Source organism: Lacerta agilis, chromosome 10 (assembly GCF_009819535.1).
Source record: "Lacerta agilis isolate rLacAgi1 chromosome 10, rLacAgi1.pri, whole genome shotgun sequence".
Lineage (NCBI taxonomy): Eukaryota > Metazoa > Chordata > Lepidosauria > Squamata > Lacertidae > Lacerta > Lacerta agilis.
Window position 1 is genome coordinate 31,169,227 of NC_046321.1, and position 18,370 is coordinate 31,187,596.

Here is an 18,370-nt window from a genome sequence, read left to right on the forward strand (position 1 = left end):
TGGAAAAGTTGGTTAGGGTTATAACCGCCAGTTATAGATCCAGACATATAGCATCATTTCCATTATGGATGGGTTTCCATTTCTGGCACCCATCCAGACAAACCTCAAACTAAACCACCTCATTTTTAAAACTTTTATTTTAAATACTTTGAAGGCCTGCCCTTTCCAGCCTCTGAATGTTACCAATTTCCCTTTATTGTTGACAATAATGTGAATTAGTGTAGAGTACATCTTGACAAAATTAGAATATTCTCTATTAGCAAAGTCCAGTAAAAACAACAAAGCAGTGTTATGAAGATTGAAGATCACTTCACACAACCAGACCAGCTTGGTGATAGACCAGTGAACCAAGGAGGGGCATAGACAAGGGGCACCCCCATAAACTTCAACTTAAATTGCCCTCCTCCGTGATGAGTTGGTGGAGTGAGTGGATCCAGGCTCAGGTCTGCCTGTGGTAAAGCTTAATCACATACCCAGCTCACATGTCATGCCACCTGCGAAGCTATGGGGTGTGCAACGATTTGACCACGTGTCAGACCGAGCTGGATCCATTTGGTCAGCAAGCCCATCATGCCAATTCAATCATTTGCACTGGGCTCAAGATAAAATCTGTGTTATCAGTTATTCATAATTTAATTTATTTAACCTATCACAAGTGGTTGTAATGAATACCACAGTTAAGTTCTTGGAAGGTCCGACCTATTCAATACTGAATTAACTGCATTTCTTTCATAAACACGTGTGTGTGTGTGTACGTACACACACACATACACACACACCCCATACTAAAAAGCTGAATAATATATATGTAGGTCTCACATAACTTCAGCAAAAAGCCTGAGTATGTATGGACACATCTCAAATATCAAAATCAATATATTTCAGCAAACGTTTTTGACTCTTTTTAGTCACAATAAAGCATTTTATCAAAGCAGAAACAATGCAACATTTCCTGACATTGTTTTTAATGTTATGTATTCATGTTGTGCCATATATATCATCCGCTTATTTGATTGCGGTTATATGTAAATATAAGTGTACATATGTACAGGAGCTAATTACAGCAGCTATATTCAGGTTGGGGGAAGAGGGTAATTTTTTTATATGTACAGTATTTCCATATTAAGCAAAGGCATGGGGAAGGGGAATTGACTTATGAGTTGTGGTTTTCCTTGGTCTGTGGTGTTTGAAGTTGTTTCAGTGGTTGCTTTTGCCAGTTTGGGAAGTTTATCTGGATGTTCTATGTGTGTGCTAAGAAAGGGACTCATGTTGGGGGAGGTTTGGGGGCTGGTGGCGGGTGGGGAGGAAAAGGGTGTTAATAGTTTCCTTAATTAGAACATGTATTGATAGCTAGAGATTACATGTTTGAGATTATATGTTTGAAACACCAGGCTACCCCTTTCCTTAGATTGTCTATCTTTATTTTTTCCCCTCTCCTCTGAAAACTCCCATGTTTCTATCCCTTCCTTTTCCTAGGATGTTAGTAACAGCCACCATTTCAATATGTGTGTCTTTCTCTGACATTGTTTAAGGGTCTTCTTCACCCACTTCTTCTGCAAGGAAAAGCCATTTTCTAATATCCCTCCTACACAGCAGGTTGTTATTCTGGATCTTCTACATAAAACCCATGTCAGAGCCTCACTCCCCATGTTCAAATCTGACCATAACCCCACCTTACTGAAGTGTGTTCAGATCCCTTCCGAGGTTTTGTACCTCCTTTCTTTGTCCAGTCTACGCTGCTTCTTTGGCTGTTACCTCACCCCTCCAGTGTGGTATAGTGGTTAAGAGTGGCAGACTCGTAATCTGGTGAACCGGGTTCTTGTCTCCGCTCCTCCACATGCAGCTGCTGGGTGACCTTGGGCTAGTTACACTTCTCTGAAGTCTCTCAGCCCCACTCACCTCACAGAGTGTTTGTTGTGGGGGAGGAAGGGAAAGGAGAATGTTAGCCGCTTTGAGACTCCTTTGGGTAGTGATAAAGTGGGATATCAAATCCAAACTCTTCTTCTTCTCTCTTGCTGTGCATGTGTGATTTTGGGCATCTAAAGATTGCATCTCTTTTCCAAGCAGAACCCTTTGATTGTGAGTAGTAAAGCTAGTGTGGTAGACTGAGTGGAGTGTTGGATTTGTCCTTCACATCCCTACTCAGCCATGAAGCTTGCTAGATGGCCTACTCTTGGAGAGATGGAATGGGATTATCCTAGATATGCCACCCTGCACTATTTGAAGGAAGGGCAGGATTTTAATTATTTAATATAATTAAAATATAAATAAACCTGTTATTACCTAGCCGCCCACATGCTAATAGGTACATTTCTGAAATCACCTGGTATTGCTCTTCAGCTAGTCAGGTAGCAGCAGAACAGTGATCTCCTTGGAAAAGTTCTTTTGACTCTTTTAAACAGTTGGCATGATTTGACAACTGAAGCATGGACACAAAGCCAGGACTTGTTTCTTGGTGTGTAATATTAGATATGTAAATTCTTTTTATAAACTGGCCTGTTGCTAATCAAGTGTTTTATAGATCCTGGTGTGTGGTCAGAATACCCAACGCTAACAAATGCAAACAAATTCTTCCCCCCATTGATTAGTCTAATGAGACATTCATTGTGGCTAAAGCCTGTTTTAGAAAGGTAGTGGTTCTTCCTTTGTTACTCCAAGCCCATTTGAAATTGTTTAATTTGCTGTGCCTTTTGCTTCATCGCTTGCTCTTACCTGCTCTGTCTTTGACGCTCAAGAGCCATCAACTTCACCATGCTTTCTCTCATGAGGGTCCTTATAAATCCCATCAAATGCACTTTGTCAGCCTTCATTTCAACCATCTAACATTGTATTACCTTAAAATTGCCTTCTTATTACAAGAAGTCTTGTTTATAAGTCTTTAAATGGTTTGTTGCTCATCTTTATGTCCTCTCTAATTTTCTCAACACCCTTTTGTAAAAGTGCAAAATAAAATCAAAAGTATATCTAGTACACTTACCCTCCCCTGTTCCCTCTTGCTACTGCCCTTGTTGTCTAACATTAACCGTTTTGACACCCTGATGTTGTTATCCAAAAAAACAAGACGAGCCTGCTGGATCAGGCAAGTGGCCCAGCTAGTCCAGCATCTCACAGTGGCCAATGAGATGTCTATGGGAAACCTGAAAGCAGGACTTGACCACAGTAGCCCTCTCCCCACCCTTTATTCCCAGTGGTTGGTATTCAGACACCTACTGCCTTCAACAGAATAATGAGCTCCTTCCACAAAGTGGCCAATGTTCACTCCCCTCTTCATTGAGCCAGCCTGACTCATATCACAGACCTTCTTTTATTTCCAAAGGCTCGGTGTCTGAGGGTTTGATTTCCATTTGGGAGGTACGGTTTATGCTGAGTACGACCCACCAGAATATTCTCTCGCACAAGCTCCATTGAACACTCCTTGTGCTGGATTCCAACCTTTGTTTGTAAATAGGTGCCTCCTCCCCTCCCCCCCACTGCATTAAGGGGTGTTCCTGTGTTACAGACCTGTCACAATCCTCACCTGCTCATTTTATTTTTGGTCATCTACAAACGTTCTTAGCATCAAGTTCATGTGTTTTAGGCTACCAATAGTGGTGTGGAAAACAATGGCCTTAGAATGTTTTCCCTGAGAAAACAAAATAGAAAGGGCTCGTGGTAGTTGGTGTTTTCTTCAGCAGCTGCAGGTTACCAAGGAGCTGCTCTCATCCTTCTGTCACATGCAGAATAAGGATATTAATGTTTTGTTTGGCTTTCTGAACTGTGTATTGGGGTGGGGATATGGGTGCATGCCAGCTGACCATCTTCTAAAGTAAATTGGGGTTCAGGGTAGCCTTTCAGCCCAACAATTTGCCTTTTCGGGTAAAAGCATCTGGATTTGCATTGTGCCTTTGTATTATTCTTACTGATCTGGAAATAACTTTGCTTAATAATATTTTCCCATGGAAAACTGGTAATTGAAATCTATTGGTTGACCAGTTCTCTAGCCAGTTAACTAGCTTTATTCGTACTGATTTTTACCATAACGTTATGTAATGCTTATTGTGTGCCTTTCATTTATGTAGCAATTTACAGGTCAATCCCATCTGCTTGTTTTAATAGCAATTTGCAATTTTCCCAGCTCAAGTTCATTTCACCCTTTCTACAAACCCCAATCACAGAATGCTGCCTAGGGGCAGGGGGAATCTTGCGTCCCTCCCTCCCTCTGGACCATATAACTACTCTTGTGTGACCTAACTGCGCTACAACTAAGGCAGGGGCAACTGCCTTTATAGAGATCACGTCCCAGAATATATACAAGGTTGTGGAACAAGCCATGACATTTTATTGACTCTGTGACCCTTCCATCTAACCATATGAGCAAACGTCTAAGAACTGGACATGGGGAGTTCTGTCTGGATAAATAATGTGTAGACTATCATGAAGAGCCATGACTAAAGCCAGAGAGGATGCTGATGTTTCTCTCTACTGTGATGTAAGCTCCACTTGCATTGTGGTTTGCGAGAGGGAAGCTTGAGAGTATATATAGTTTTATCTTAAAGGTAGGTGTTAATTTTTGAGATTTGCTGTAAGCAGAGAGCAAAAGTAAAGCCTTGTGGAACGAGTAATTATTTTGCCAAGTATAAAACTGTTTAAAGCTCTTGTTTGGGGGCTCAATGGGTGTGGCAAAGGACTTGGGCCCCCCTCTGAAAGGTTGGTTTTACAACTCTAAAGTCCTGTGCACACATGGTGCACATTTGCCACCTGAATAAAGTGGACTGAGAGTAGCTTTACATTGTACATATAGCTAGATTTGTAGACAGGAAGGACTAATGTGTGGCCTATTTTTTGTGCAATTCATGATAGGCAGAAGAGATTAAGAACAGATTTTAAGGATTCCTTGTTAGCCAAACATCATTCCATAGAAGTGGGAGAATTTGCCCCTCTGCAACTTGGATTCTGTTATCCCCACAACCCACCAACTCCCTTATGTTCTTAGTGGATGGTGATGTCAGATGTAGGGCAATGTGTTTTTCAGTATGTGGACAGTATGTCACAGATGCCTCCGATCATCACTGATGACTGACTATTGCTGTTATGTACAACATTTCCCCTCCATGCTGCTTCTGTTTCAGCTACCAACTGCATCATCATCCTTGTTAGTGTGCCAGGCTCTTTTGCTTTGCAGCCAAGGGCTGCACTGTCTGCAGCACAGCACTTTGCTTTTCTGCCATGTCTTCCTTATTCACAGCTGGGTGCCAGGCTTCTTTCACTTGGTGCCAAGCTTCTTTCTGCCTTGCTACCAACTGCTGTGGTGCATACATCACTGAGTAACCTCTCATACATCTCAGAGGAAACATTGCTTGGAATGCCCTTTGGGTGACTCCTGAGACTATGGCAAACCCATCAACACCCTTTAATTAATTGTTCATACTCTGTTGGTTCAATTTGCACTATTATCATGGCCACCTTTACTCTTTAACAGGATGAAATTTAGACTTTGAGCCATAAGCTAAGTCTTGCTAGCTAGCAGATAACTGATTTGGATTTAGGTTCATGTGTTTCTTTGCTGAATAGTGCAATTGCTAAAAGGCATATTACAGCCAGTACCTAATATCCTGTCTTGTTACAAGACTCTGGCAGGGTCATGGGGGGAAAGTGGGAAGGTGCATTTATTGCAATACTCTCATTTCCCAAAGCCAGTTTGTGGATTGATAGGAGAGCTATGTGGATGGAGGTCAATCTTCAGCATGAAGCACTGCAGGGACCCATTTTCCCCCTTCATGCCTAAAAAGAAGCTTTTGGTGGGGATATACATATTGGGAAGGCAGCACCAGGAATGGGTTGAACCTCCACCCTCCTGCAGCCATGATCAGATTCGTCCTTCCCATGGCTGCTTTAAGCCTAAGCAAGAAACACTTGAGAGGTTCATTCATAGGTCTTTGATATTAAGATGCAAGTTAGCCCAGAGATACAGAAGAGAGTTGGGAAAAGGAAAGCATAAAGGAGGTATAAGAGGCATGGGAATGGCAGGAGCAAATTCTCCTTATTGTCCATAACATTTCACAGTCAAATATTTAGTTCCTAGTATAAATCATTGGCTTTGGAAGCCTGAATCAATTACTGTGTTTATTCAAACAAACAGGCAGGCACACACAAACCACTGTGAAATGTGTGTGCATGTTGTATGCATACTTTTAGCTAAGTCAGGGGAGCTCGGGTGGGGGATAAAGGAGGCGTAGCCTGCATTACAGCGTTAAGATAGTTTCCAGTCTGTGTTGTCCAGACGGGAGGCTGTGTAATCTGTGTTTGTAATGTGTTTGATGGCAGGACAGTTCTGAGAGCAGAGCTCTGCAATATACCTCTCTGGTCTTTTGTGCATCAGAAAGTTGCTGTTCTGTCTCATGCTCTCTCATTTGGGGTGGGGGATGGGGCTTTTCCAATGATTAGGGGGCAAAAAACCATGGATCCTATTCTAGTTATATAGTGATGCTAGCCCTGATTCCAGAAGCATCTTCTTCCAAAATCACTGATGAGGGAGGAACCATATTGTGGGAGACAGCAGTTCTGTTGTTCACAGCTTTCAAAAAGCACAGCTGAAAAGAGTGGAGCCAGCAAATAGGTTTTTAAGCGAAATCACGTAAAACATCCTCATTGGCAACATGTGTTTGCCTTGCTTATTGAAGTTTTGTTTAGAACTAGTACAGAATGGCTCCACCATCACTGCAGTAGACGGCTGATACAGGGCACAGTAAACAAGGGCATTCTACAAAACAAATAGATGAAAATGGTAAATGCAAGAATGTCATGAGCTGTGGTGGTGAGTGAGCACATTTCTCACTGGTGGTATTGCAGGTACTGTGCAGTCTTTGCCTATGCTGCTTGTGCAAATGCTGCAATAGAGACGCTGCTAGATCTCTAGATCCCATATCACAAATGAGTAATGACAACACACTTACAGTCCAGTTCTGTGCAGCACTCTGTGCATCTAGGAGCCTAACTATGTATAATATTAACAGAATGATTTACAATCACATTGCATGCTATTTTATGAAAAAGAGTACAGGTGCAGGGATGTGAATGTCAATAAGATCAGAGTGCACAGGATGAAAGGGTTAAGCTCTACTCAGATGCAATTTGCATGAAATTTCCCTCCCTGCCCAGCGCAGCTACTCGCATTACATACTAAGCTCCCATTGGCATCAGTGGGGATTCTCCTTCCCCAATGGTAATTTTTGTGTTGGGGGGGATTTTATGGAGATTGTGCCAAGAGGAGGAAGGATCCTGATAACAGTTGTTTCCGCTGCACTTGATATTTAATTTTTAACAACACACAATGTGATGGCTAATCACATCATTATTGTAACGTGTAGTTAGGCCCCTAAAGCCACTGAATTTTGTGGGATTAAGCATGTCAAACCTGGTGTAGAATTGGACCGTGAATGTGCTTTAACAAACTGATTGTCTGGAAAGCCCCCTCCCTTTTAAAAACTAACTGGGAAATTTCTAACAAAACTTTCCTAGTGGAAAAAAGCACTTTGCCAACATTTGGCCACTAGTAAAAGGAAAAGAAAAATGTCCAGACTGAAATGGAGCTTAATTGATAATTTAAACTGACTAAAATGAATGTTTTGTGTATGTGGAGTGAATGGTGAGACCAAGTTAGAATGATTCATCTGAAACAAAAGAGATTCTGAATATGAATGTAACTAAAAATGTAGATTTCCTTCTTTTGTCTGTATTATAGAGAGAGAACACAATTTTCAATTGACAGAAATAACAATTTCAAGCAACATTTCCCCAAACAGCAAGGAACGTCGGCATGAACCATATTACTGTATGATTCTAGGCTTACTGCTGTTCAAAGACCCAATGCTCTTCTTCATCTTTTCTCTTTTATGGGTTTTCACAACTTCCCTATCCTCATTCATAATGAATGGCTAAATCCACCAGGTTGTCTCATTCAAAATCTAATTTCTGTACATTTACTTCAGCTAGTGTGTCCTTACTGTGTGTGTGTGTGTGTGTGTGTGATTGATACATAGAATCACTATGATTGATTATATAGAGTTCTGTTAATCAAACATGAATTGCTGATGGTCCTGAATATTATATTGTGCTATTTACTTATTTACAGTATTTCTTAGTCACCTTTTTAAGTGGGTGGGTGTCATCTCATAATAGGGAATGGAGTGATAGTTGAAAGGATTGGAGGAAGCAGGAGCTATGCATATGGGTTTTCACATAGTGACTTGTGTATATCTGAGCCACATTCTCTTTGAAAGCATTGTAACATATATTACAGCTCAGTCTTGCCCTTCTCTTCACCTCCATTGGTCTTTCTTCCACTGTTTTCTGGAGCTAACATTACTGGGGAAGAGGGGGAAGACAGTTTTCTGAAGCCTATGCAAGTTACTGAGCACATCATATACATTCCAACACTTGGAATGTCAGCCATCTGAAATAGACTGTCAAGTGATGAGACATTTACCACACTTCTTAATCTGCTCAGAAATATTTAGAAACTGTGGTAATAAAATTCATCACTTGGCAGGATGTTTCAGTTGACTGGCGTACCAAGCAATAAATATGTACCTGGTAAGTTACCAATTGGTCCATGAACATCTGTAGTCACTTAAAGGGAGTATGGAATTCATACGGAACAAGATGAAGAGACAGATGAAAACAATATATTATTCCTTAATCTCCCATGTGTGTAACCAGATGCATGCAAGTGGTGTTTGGGTGAATAAGACCCACATTGGAAACAAATTCACTCCAATTTAGGTGGGTAATTGTAAACTTTGGATCAAACAATGCATTCCTCATTTATCACAATCGACAACCTCCAAAGTGCCATAAACAGTTCCAAAATACGTCTGTCAAGGAGAACTGACAGTCAAGACTTCTGGTTAGAAGTCATAGTTAGTTGATCTGGTGGTTATAATATGGATAGTCTTTTTTCAGTTTTTAGATTTAAATCTGGTAGAGTTGAGAAATTTCTATGAAATTCTAGTATGAGAGATGGGAAATTGTGTTTGAAGTTTTAAAATAATTCACATTTGCCCAGATACCTTTGTCCATAATTCTTGGAGCTTCCTCCGATCGTTCCAGCTATTCTGCATTATGAAATCACACCCATTCACAAAGAAGGGCAACTCAGAAATCAGGAGAGAAATAAATGTTCCTCTCCAGTGAAATTCCATTGGCACTCTGTGCCATGTTCTTCTGGGTATCTCCAACCACTGGGGAATACACGGATTTTCCCAGTCTTTTGGTTAGAGTCAATAAATCCCTCCTGTGTTGAATCTTGTCATATATTTATTTTTAATGTAAAGAGAACAAAGATGATGGCAGCAGGAGGATATGGGATGACTGGTAACCCTCGCTGCAAAAAGAAAACTTACAAATATTTAAGAAAATACCCTTGAAATATTTTTTTTTGGGGGGGGGAATGTGAATACTTTTTTATAGAAAAGCTAATTTTTATGTAGCATGAAAGTCACCAAAATAAAATAATCAAGAACGGAAGTTGTGGCAAGAAATTTTGTTGATGGGGGAGGTGGTGGGAAAAGGGGAGGTTGTGGGGAAAAGGTTTGTGTGGAAGGGAGGGGAGTTGCAATGCATGATGGGGAGTGGGGTGGGGTTAATGGCAGTCATGAATGTTCATGTGTTGTTGAAACATGAAGCACCTTGAAGTGAAGGTCATCTCTTACTAGGGAAGGCAATTGTGGTACTTGTAGGACATTCCAGGGGGTGGCTTCCCTGACTGGCACGCGACAATATGTGTACAACCATGGCCTCTGCCAAACTGGGTGCATGAATACTGTACACCATTTTGGGGCACTTTGGGGCAAAAATTGTCTACAATTTGGGAAAATAATAGGCTGGGATTTCACCAATGTGCAGCATATCATGTTGCCACCTCGAGGGGAAATTTCCTGAGGGAATGCAAATGTTGTTCAGAGAACTTGCTCCCTGCCTGCCCCAGTGGGTTGCTGGCAGTTGTGCATGTCTGCTTCCTGTGGTTTGGGGCCAATGGATGATGTGAAAAGGCTGGCTACTCATTGGTGGCATTCCTTGGAGGTTGGCTGCTTGATTGGTCCACTGCTTTCTCCAAATTATCGTACCGTAATTTTCCTACCCCAGGAGCTCCCCACCAACCACCTCTTCTCCCTGTCAGAGAGAGTTGAGAGATTTAAGGGGATGGGAAGCTGAACGTTTGTCTGCCTGACTCTGCCATGGAGATGGGTAAAGGAGAGAGGATATTTTCTTTGGGGCTGGGTGGGAGGAAGGAGAGGGGGTAAATATATGGAAATGCAGGTGAAATTATTTTAGGGAGTGGATCTCTTCAAGGGGAACGATATGGGTTGGGATCTGTATAGTAAGTTAACTGGTTGGCCTTGTGTAAAGTTGCTGTTGTGATGCAGCAGTCAATGTAGTGTCAAAGAAATTGTACTTAAGGGCTCAAATCCCACTTCTGCCTTGTATTGGGTGTGTGGCCTTGAACAAATTGATTGTTTCCAACTGGTCCAGCACTGTTTACAGCAGTGGCTTCCCAAATGCCTCTGCAAAACTTACAAGCAGGGCATGAAGGTAATGGCATTGTCCGTTCATTTTTTATGCTTTGCATCCTGTTTCCCTTACCTGAATATGTGTTCCAGAAAGTTTTCTCCACCCTCAGTATCTTGATCATATAATCAATCTCATGTGTGACTTGACCTGTGGCTTGTGGTTTAGCTCAGTTTCTTGAGGAATCTGTTCTGCACATGGGGTTCCCATATTTTCTCTGGATTGTTGATCTGTGTGGGCCTGATATCATTGTATTGCTTGGTGACTGGCAGGAGACTTGTATTATTATTATTATTATTATTATTATTATTATTATTATTATTATTAAGCATTACCTGACCAGAAGGTAAAATTAAAATTCTTTGGTTTTCCAAAAGCATTTTATGTGCTTTCTAATCAAACATAGATTTGCCAAGCTAAATGTTGTCCAATCACAAAAAATGATAGCAGATTTGAATTCCTCACACCCCAAAACGTATTTTCAAGGCTCTTCACTGAAGAAATTTGCAAAAATTAAGTTTTACCCCTAAAATGACACACCCAACTGGTGAAATGTATAAAAGGCAAAGGGTCTGTTTTCTTTGATTGTAATGAGTAAAAAGACCCACTGTTCTCTTCAACTCCTTAAACATGTGAACTCTCATTAGATATTTTGCAAATTCATACGCTGCACTTATCTTCTGTGGTTTAAAGTTTATTTTTTGTTATTTATTAAATTTATATACTCCCAGAGTCCTTAACATGACCACAGCTTGTAACACAATACATAATACAGATACTGTAAAGGCTGAACAGTATTGGGTTGTGAAAACATTAACATTAAAATTCTACAACCCTGTAACCATTCCATTTTCCCCTTTAAAAACAAATAAACATCTGAGGAACAATCTGGGAGAGCTGCTTACACATCTCCCATTCACTTCAGTGGAGTTTGTGCAGGAGAACTTCACTGGAGTGTTGTGCCCCAGTTTTGTTTTTGATGTATAACTAGACTTTTAGTTGCATCTGTTTTGGTGTTTACCATCTTGCAAGCATTCCATTAGCAGAAGCATATTTTGAAGCACCAACTAGCACTTGTTGCTTGGCTTTTGTACTGTGCATCCCTGTGGGTTTTCTGTGTACATATGTTCCCTTGCCCTCGTTAAACCTATCCCTCAAAGTAATCCCATAATTTCTGGCGTCCCTCCTGATCTGTCTGATTCCAGAAATAATTTGATCTTCATACCCAAATGGACCACTGGCCAAGATCTTAATACTGAATCACAGGAGGCAAATCTATTCATCCACTCTGCATGTACTGCCCAGCCAGTTCCTATTAGGCTTTAGTAGTACAGCAAAAATTGGTTGGTAGTTTTCTGAAACAGGTTGTCTTATTACTTAAAAGAAAAAATGGAAATGTAGTAAGACTCCCCCCTTCCATCCATTCTTTAATCAGGCGCAGGGCAGGTGATAGGTTCTACTTTACAGAGCACAGCCTTCTATATGAAGGTATCTTTTGTTTGAACGTCTGTCTGGTCCATGTCCATTTTAAAGAGAAAGGACGCTAAGAAGAGAGCACAGCAAAGGCCTTGAAGGAGGGAGAACAGGAGTTTGGAAGTTGCCCATCAACAACACTGGACGGTAGAATCAGCTGGCACACAAGCCATCTCGTCACAGTCTTTCCCAAATGACATGTACTGCATTTTTGCATAAATTATGGAAATTGTTTCTAAATTTGTATCTATACATATAAATTGTTGTTGTTCAGTCGTTCAGTCGTGTCTGACTCTTCGTGACCCCATGGACCAGAGCACGCCAGGCACCCCTATCTTTCACTGCCTCCTGCAGTTTGGCCAATCTCATGCCAGTTGCTTCGAGAACACTGTCCAACCATCTCGTCCTCTGTCGTCCCCTTCTCCTTGTGCCCTCCATCTTCCCCAACATCAGGGTCTTTTCCAGGGAGTCTTCTCTTCTCATGAGGTGGCCAAAGTACTGGAGCCTCAGCTTCAGGACCTGCCCTTCCGGATAGGCCAATTTTATGCAGCTAATTATTCCCTTTTCTCCTCTTTTTTGATGATGCATAAGTGTGCTCTTGTGGTGGTTAGGTAGACCGGGCTCTTTTCCCTAAAATACCAACACACAATAAGGGTTTGAATGTTGCTCCATGTAGGCTCTACTGAGTTCACTTCTTCTCTTATTCTTCTGGGTCGGTAAGATCTTAGACCAAAGAGGAACAGATATTATTGCCTCTGAGCCGCTGTGTGGAAAATCACCTTCCACCATACAAGCAGAAATTCCTGGCATTTTGTGGCTTTCTCTGCCCTATCTTAACCACTAGCTATATATCCCTCCCGTATCCAGAAAAGAATGGCTTCCCGGGCTGCTTCCTTATCTGAACTGCTAAGCTGAATGCCATGAAGCATTTTCTGCTGTTCTCTCCGATTAGCCAGCCTTTGCCAAGGAGGTGCGAAACTGAGGCCTGGACATCAAATCCTCTTGCTCAAGGTTAAGTACGGGCTATGCAATTGCCCTTCAGCAGCTTGCTCTCTTTCTATTAGCTGTGGTGGACACTGCAGAATGTTAAGTGAGTTTCTCTGTGTGAGCGGAACTCTCTGAAGATAAGTAATGTGGGAGATTGTGTACGTGTGCCTGCATGCAGAGGGATTGTGGATAGTTTCAGTACTTTTTTCAAGGAGAATTTCCCCTTAAAACTCAAGCAAAACCTTCCCTACACAGTGCAAACAATGTGGTTGCCATTTTGGGTGCTCTAATGCATCTCCCACCTACGGCCAGATCCAACATGCTGGTTTGGGAGGTTGTGTCATTTTTTCCTGTAATGTCCATCACTGATGCCCATATAGGCAGCCCAGGAGAGTGAAGACTGATGCATGTCATAAATGCAGGTTAATGGGGGTCATGACAACAGGTTTGCAAATATCTAACAGTATGGTTTCAAAGAGGGAGAACAACTGTCTGACAGCCAATGAGGGGCAGAGGCGAGGTGATTGGTATACAGCACACAGAAGGCTTAGAGTACCGGGGGGGGGTCATCATTGCTCTGCCTATACTAGTTTGTGTTACTTTTACTGCCATGATTTCTCCCACAGATTTGTGAGCATTCTTTGTGAGAGATTCCTAAACCCACTCAACTATATTTCCTTGGGGAGAAGGAAGGAATGATCATGTTTGGCACAGATATGCCCATTGAGTATTAAGGGCTAACATGTAGTGACAGACCCTGTTTATAAGTAGGTAATTATCTAAATTATTTTGAATTATCTTTGTGTCTACAAAGTTGTGGCCCAAAGGCAAACCTTTCTCTCATAGCAAACGTGCCCTTTCCAATTTCTATGGTGGCAAAAACAAATTATTCCTAAACAGAGAAGTATCAAGCAGCTTTCCACCGTGAGAAAGAAAAGCAGTGCTATATTTCATTAGATTAAGTCATAATTCAATTGATAGGGACACATTTAAATAATGTGGCCAAATTTAAAACAATTCAATCTCATAAAGTCAGACAGCTGAAAAGGGGGATCTCAAAGGGAGGATGCTCGAGGAACTTGGCAGGCTGAAATCTGAAGTGGACTTTGTTTCTGGGATTAGAACATAGCCCTCTGCAGAATCCAGGCTTCCACCAATGAGGTGGTCTTTCTTTTCTTTTAAAATCCCTTTGTTTAACAGGCAATATCTGCTGCATGCTATATGTGGCTGCAGGTCCCTCACAGGGCTACTGTATGGGAGGAAAATGGCTGCCCCTGTTTAGGGGCCAAGTTTGCCTATGCCTGATCTAAATGGTTTCTAAACAGGTGTGAAGATTAAGACCTCTCCTTTGATTCACTGACTATCTAGACATTAACCTTAAATGTGTTTATGTTAAGAGTTTACATTAACTGGTAAATTGACAGATGCTATCATTTATATACATTATGCAAATTGTTTGCATAATCTTGCCTTGTACACAATTACATAGTATTTGCTGATGAATAAATTGGGTATTTACAAATAATACAAAAAGCAATCAGAGACTGCAGGCTATGGGCATGATCCTGGCCCCATTCCATCACTTTTAGGGCCAATTGATTTCAGTGAGAAAGTTTAAATTTATCTTTCATTGCCTCACATTTAAATCAGTGTGTCTATAAAGTGCTTAAGTATGACTGGATCATACTTTGGGAGCACCACCTGCCAGGAAATCTCCTGCACAAACTCTATGACATCAATGGGAGTTATGTGACTCCATTGCCACTCATTTCAATGGGGCTTGCACAAGAAAACCTATTGGTGAATGGTGCTTGTTATATACTTTATATTGGATTTCAGAGGGAATGTAAGAAGTCTGGAGGATTGTGAAGGTCCACACACTAGCTCTCTAGGAATCCAGTATAGGATCAGTGGTTTTGCTGCCTGCTTCAGGAGTTACTTTGCTTCCACTAATACTTGTGTATACTTCAGCTATTGTGAAGCCTCCATATGACCCTGCTCCTCTTTCATCTAAAGAAAATGAATCCTTTAAGCTCTGTCCCTGGACTAATGACTGCTCAGGGACATTCCTGGCCCAGGGTGCCTTACTTATGCCTGGTCCAAACCAATAAGTCTTTATCAGAGGGTCCAACAAGGATACTCCACTCAGACTGACTGCTAGTAATTCTCCTTTCTTTCCACCATCCCAGTCACTTATACTGGACCCTTTCCCAAGCTTAGGCAGATAGGCTTCCTGGTCTGAAGTGCCTTCATAATTCATGGGCTTCTGGATCACTCCTTCTCTTGGATTGTGACCCTGGAGTACAACACCTGTAAGGGCCTGAGCTTTCATAGGCTGCACATGCTATAATACAGTCAGCAAGGGATTTCTCCTCATCCATGGCCAAAGCTTGCAGTCAGTCATCCTCCAAGGCACCTTGCATGTTCCCTTGTACTTTTTACATGTTCTCTACCACTTTCCCCTGACTGCAGGCCTTAGCTAATCTACCTTTGTACCGTGATCTCCAGTTCTTTTTCATTTCATGGGACTCTCCCCTGGCTTTTCATTTGGATCACTGCTGGAAACCCCCAAGGTAGACACAGTCTGTTGTTTCTCAGCTACTAACTCTGCAACACATTCAGAATTGATAGGGAACTCCTTAGCTATCCACATGGCAGCTCTTCTGTTGGGTCTCTGGGCCTGTCTTGACTTCCTTGTAGCTGACGATCCAGTAAAGCTCTTGTCTCTTGATATGCCGCCTCCAGACTCTTGTTTGAAGTTGCTGTAATTTCTGCTGCTCTCTTCTTTTTTGGCTCACACCAACTCACAGTTTTCCTCCAGGGTGCGTGGGTAATTTCCTTCTTTGTGACCAATCTTAAGTGCTTTCCTCTTCCTCAAGCAGTGGGAAGCAAAGGGATAGCATCCCTCTATTTAGTTTTCTTTGGAGAAAGAGCATGGGATACTTAGGGTATCTTTGGTAAACTGCTTATTTAACATACAAACAGCAAGCAGGCTGTTATAAAATAGGTGGCACAGCCTCTAAGCCCTAGATTAGATTCCCAGAGCACAAAACTATGGACCCACACAACCCTCTGAGTTGCCTTGAATTCTACTAACTCGCAGCTGAAACTCCCTGGTTCATGCTGTCTTTACCCCCACAGTCAAACTGCCAACACATTCATGCAGAGCTTTGTCTCCCTACCTGCAATCTTTCCTTTTGTTGTTCTTTTTGTTGTTCTGTCTGCTGAAGGTGAGTTCTCCTATGGTATAAGGGTACATGAGTCTTCTGACCACTGAGCAATGGGAGGGGGGTTTACAGGGGACACACATTCCTTCCAGTGCTGTAGCACCATCCTTTTGCCCATCAAGAAGGCACACAAAGTGCTGCTATGTTGTCTATCCATCGAGGTCCCTCAGCGTGGGAATATAACTAGTACAATGTGAGCATCTGAGAGTTTTAAGTTCCATCCTGCTGGTGAATTGCCTAGCCATGAGCTGATCAGTCCTGACTTACCTTCACACAATCAGCTAAACATGGGTCACCAAGGGTCAAAACAATAGGGAATAGGGATGGGTCAATGGGAAATGGCCACAAGCCAGTGTGGTGATGCTTGTGCAGGCCTCTTTATTTCAGTAGGTTTGTGAATGCATAACGCTAAACTGGATTAGAACCAGTGTGTGTGCAATTTGCACACATGTTGGTGAAGCATGCTTGAGAGTCCAGCTAGTTCTTGAGTTCCAGTTATACGTAGGTAGACGTGTTGGTCTGCCATAGTCAAAACAACATAAAAAATATAAAAAATCCTTCCAGTAGCACCTTAGAGACCAACTAAGTTTGTTCTTGGTATGAGCTTTCGTGTGCATGCACACTTCTTCAGTGTGAGTGTGAGAATTTCCCTTACCTTATACTGTGTTTTCTTTGCTGGTTGGGTTGGAACAAGAAGTGCAAACAAACCTCTGCTTATAGACATTTCTTATCCCCGTAAACTCCAGAAATCCTGCAAAGAAAGGGGAGATTTCTCAACTTGATATCAAGAGGTTTGGATAAGCTCTGCTTCTGTAGTTAAGCTTCCAGGGGGGCTCTTCTGTACGGGATCTTCAAATTTGATTTTCCCCCAGACACTGGCTTGTATTGCCTGCCCCATGGGGTAAGGTGTTCTCTCTGAATACTACTACTACAACACTGACTACATATTTTCTCCTCCCCATCGCAAAAGAAGCAAACTGTGTTATTTACAAAGGTGTGCTTGTGACAGTAAGACTTAATTCGATTTCATAATCATATGCTTAATTCTCTCAACATGGTCACCGGACTCCAGTCCTAAAGATACGGGCCTTGAGGAATATCTAGCTGTATCAGGATAGGACTATCGCTTTAAAAGCTGCTTTTGTGTGATTAATTGGCCTGGCCTTTTGAGGCAAATGGTGGAGGATGGCTAAACAATTCCAAAAGGAGCAAAGACTGGTCACCATCCCTATCATTTCTGTTAGTGCAATTGAGGGACTTGGTTACAATATGTAGGAAAGCATGCAGTTAGCTTTCTTTGGGAACTGAATGGGCATCAGCGATGAGGATATAATGTAAAGATGTGCTGTTTATTAGAAGGAAAACTTTCCCCACTTGTAACTGACCTGCTGTGTATACATCTATTTAGATTCAAAAGAAAAGTCTCAGCAGCACACTGTGTTCAAAATAAATTTCCTTCTCTCAACCTAATTTTGGATGACCTCATCTGCAAACATCCAACAAGGAACTTGTAATTCTTCGTTTATGTCCTTTATCTGGTATAGTTCTTCCTCAGTATCAGCTCGGTTGATCAGTTTCAGTGGGAGATCTCAAAGGCGAGTGGTTGAAATCCGGTCAGTATTTTGCAAGTGAATTTAACAACTCGTTTGAGTAAGAGAAATCATTTGTTGTCTGGATCCATCAGTACTTTCACGGTGGCAGGGGGCATTCTGGTTTCAAAGCCAACATATTGACTTTGGGGGTTAATAATTCAGACACTCGAGAATTATTATTTTTTTAAGTATCAATATTTGGATTTGTTTCTCTTGTTTTTAAATACTGTGTAATGGTACAGGTTAAGTAATGCCATAACTCTGCACCCCAAATCCAGATGGTGTTGAAATGACTATATATATATATATATATATATATATATATATATATATATATTCACAACATTTTATTTTTCTGAGTTGTTTAGATATTTTTAAACACCTGAAAATTTTGTCTATCTGTTGAGCATAAATAACTTAACAATATCTCACATTACATTTGTATTGAAAAGCTCCAGTTGACCTGTGGATTGCATTCCAAAGCATTAATAGCATAGGATGTATTTAAAAGAACTCGGATGATTTACAAAATGGAGTTTACACTGC